Here is a 3,841-nt window from a genome sequence, read left to right as displayed (position 1 = left end):
GGCCACAAGGTCCCCCCTTAACCTTCTCTTGTGGAGGCTAAACAGGTTCAGGTCCCGTAGCCTTCATAATAGGAGGCTTGGGGGGGGATCTAGTGGCCTGTTACAAACTAGTCAGGGGGCACCAGCAGGCATTGGGGAAATCCCCGTTGCCTTGTGCACTACCAGGGGTGACCAGGAATAACGGTCACATGCTGGCAGAGGGTAGATTTAGGCTAGATATCAGGAGGTGCTACTTCACGGTCAGGGTGGCTAGGATCTGGAACCAACTTCCAAGAGAACTGGTGCTGGCTCATACCCTGGGGGTCTTTAAGAGGAGGCTAGATGTATACCTTGCTGAGGTTGTTTGACCCCAGTACTCTTTCCTGCCATGGCAGGGGGTTGGACTCGATGATCTGCTGAGGTCCCTTCCGACCCTAAATACTATGAAACTATGAAGTCCCCTGAGTGGCCAGATGTGGAGGCATTATCACTATGTGCTTGACACATACAGTATTCAGCTCCATATGAACAGAGGCAGCTATGGCCACGTTCATTAAAAAACACAGGGTGATGGTGGTCCACTGCAATAACATAATAGGCAGAGACATATTCCAGGAAGTTCAATTCTTTCCTTAATCTAAGGGGGTTCAAAACTCCTAGAACACAGTCCTAATCCCCTGGCCACAGATTGTTTTAGTGGGGAAAGGAAGTGCTCTCCACTTGTTTAAGCTGTGCCACTTTGAAAAGAAATCAAGATTCATTAACTATGAGAAAAGGAGAAAAAGGAAATATGACTGAAACCCAGTGATGTAGCTCATTCACCTAGGTTCTGATCCTTTGTCCAAAGACTATTTATGCATGATACATTATATAGAGAGGCAAGGATTTCTTAGGGTGGTATTTTTTACTGGACCAAATATTCAGTTGGCTCTGTATAGTTGGTTCAATACATGATAACACCCTAAGAAATCCTTGCTTCATATAATTTCTGGACTGTCATAGCTACATCATCTCTCTTATACTACTTATACATTATATAGTCATTGGATAAAATGCAACTTCACAACTTCTAAAATATATAAATCTTGGAAACTCAATGAAACAGTAGAGACAGCTATTGTATATGAAAAAGCATTTCATACAGCAAGAAAGTACAGGCAGTATCCAAATGGGAGTTGCACTGGTGATTTTACTGGTATTGGGAACCTCTATATTAAACTGAATTCAACAATATGATGCATTATATAACTCTACAGAATTCAGTGTGGGCTACACTGGGCTCATAGATAATTTGTTTATGCCACCAAAAGGACAAGAAATAAATATATGTAGCTTATACTGACTCAGAGTGAAGGTCATAATGAAATTAAGGAGGGGCTTATGTATTTATGTACCATTTTCAAGTTATGATTACAAACAGTTGATATATTAAGCTGAGTTAAAGGCCTCTGAACAGGTTTTTTATATTTGACCTTGGCAATAAAAATGTGAAAGATCAAGTGCATGTGGTGTTCTGTTTCACAATTTCAGTTAATAAAAAATACAGCTGATACAATGAAGCCATTTTTAATTAATTAATTCCTTGCAAACAAAATAAATCAAAGACTAATGAGATTGCCAGCAATGGTTTTCATCAAGGCTCATGTGATCGAAGCTGAGATGCCACTTGATTTGTTTTGTTTGTAAGGAATTAAATCCTTAAAAATGACCTAATATATTTTCTACTTGTTTGCTGAACTAAGGTCATGGAACAGAGGAGCAAGTCATGCATTTGGACTGCTAATAAACAGTTGATGATTCTTAAGGGTCACTGACTGCCTTTGCTGCATCGCTTAACCTAATGTTAAGTTACACCATTGGAAGGAAATAGTACAAGGAATTAATTAATGCTTTACCAGATGAAATCCTGAATGGGGAGGCTAAGTGAACAACTCTATTAGCTGTATAATTATAATAAAGAATTGCTAAAATTATGTAATGTTATATTTTAGGTTTTAAAAAAATCACACTAGAAATGTAATGCTGTACACAGTAATTTACATCCCTCCTTTCATCAGTCATTTGAACTCCAAATCTGTTTGGTTTCCAATGAGTTAGAGTTTATTAGCCACTATAATTAAGTTTCAGTATAAAGACCCCTGTGACTTGTGATGTTTTACTAGATTAATTGAAATCATAATGAATTCCAGACTGAAGTTTAACTTGACACTGGTAAATGTGCAGAAAGAGAGAAGTATGAAAAGGCTACAAATGCAAAAAACTTCCTAAGCCTTGCAACCTCCCACCTGATATGTGAAGTTAACCTGTCACAAACTGCTAACATGACATGAAACTATTCTGTATATATTAACAGTTATAGATATTTAAAGAGCTATTCAGCCAATATCACAGAAGCATTAACATATGGATTTGGATTTGTGTCAAAAATCTGTTGGATGAAGCTGTAATATATACAGCAGAGAAAGGATCTGCTACATGCTGATAACTAATTCAGACCTATGAAATATCTGAAAGATGTGCATGGAAGGTTGAATATGACACAGACTCATTACAAAAGCCATATGAATCTCATTCTTTTCTGAAGCCGCATAGCCTCATCTGTGCTGTGTTGCTGATGGACTCACTCTCTCTGCTCTGTGCCACCATCCAAGAGAAAATATTCCCTGAAGAGCAGACCATTAGTACAACATCCACATCGAGTCCAAGATGGGGTGATATTTACCTGAGGTAGCATTAATGTGCCCCTGGGTCTGGATAGATTAACTATCTTTTGCCTAAATCATGACTCCCTATTAGCATGCCACTTTGGAACTAAGAACACCTATCACCTCATCTCCTGTTGCTTTTGGTGGCTGCAACTGCACAAGATGATACAGATGGTCTTAATCCATTCTTATAATGGACTGTGCCCAAATCAAGAAACCTCCTCAGAACCTTTGCTGACTCCTCCAACTCTTCACCACCCCACTTTGGCCATGGTCAGCTCCCTGGACTTCACTGTAAAGTGGCAATTCTCAAATGTTTTTTCTACAATCCTGACAATAATTGACCAACTTACAAAAATTGCCCTCTATCCCATGCATGGGCCTTTCCTCAGCAAAATCTATCACCTGAATGTGGCTGGACCACATGATACATTTCCATGGCCTCCCAGGGAGAGCGGGCAGGGATTGGGGGGGCTTGTGATAGAGCCCTCCACATGACATGGGGCAGTGGGGGGTAGCAGGGATCATGCCCTCTGCCTGGCAGCAGCCGGTGAATGCAGGCTTTTAAATTTTTTTTATTTTTAAAGAGCCGGGAGCTGGGGCAGGAGACCGGCTGGGGGATAGGGGCTCATGACACAGTCCCCCCACGCAGCATGGGGCAGTGGGGGCAGCAAGGATGGCCACCCCACCTGGCAGCAGCTGGTGAGTGGGGGCTTTTTCTTCCAAAAAGCCGGGACCTGGGGCTGGGTAGGGCAGTCATTGATGGGGTTGGGAGAGCACGTGGGAGATGGGGTCTGTCTGATTCAGACATTCAGCTGATTCGGTGGGGGCTGAATCTTCAAATCAGATTTGGACAAATCAGTTCAGGACTGTGATTCAAATTACCAAATTGAATCACTGTCCCCCGAATTGGAAGAATCCGAAGCAAATACTAGCTGCTTCACACAGGCCTATCAGTTATCTCTGGATTCACTGATAATGGTGGGGGTCTACTAAAGACCACCCAATCAAGGGAAAGAGCTAGAACAGGAATTCTTAAGTCAGCTCACGGAGGTAGTTAGGTCAAAGGACGTGGTCATCATGGGGGACCTGAACTTTCCAGACATCTGCTGGGAAGAGCAGTCAGCCAGGTCTGACCGCTCACGTAGGTTCCTAGC

The 3,841-nt window shown here is 41.9% G+C and overlaps 1 protein-coding gene across 2 annotated transcripts in view; it reads right to left on the bottom strand.

Moving 5' to 3' along the window:
- COL19A1 (collagen type XIX alpha 1 chain) overlaps positions 1-3,841 on the bottom strand; it is a 391,132-nt gene that overhangs the window by 29,281 nt on the left and 358,010 nt on the right. The gene's annotated exons all lie outside the window — the stretch shown is intronic.

This window comes from Crocodylus porosus, unplaced genomic scaffold, assembly GCF_001723895.1.
Source record: "Crocodylus porosus isolate Cpor-Errol unplaced genomic scaffold, CroPor_comp1, whole genome shotgun sequence".
In the NCBI taxonomy this organism is placed as follows: Eukaryota; Metazoa; Chordata; order Crocodylia; family Crocodylidae; genus Crocodylus; species Crocodylus porosus.
This window is presented reverse-complemented; position numbering and strand designations above follow the sequence as displayed.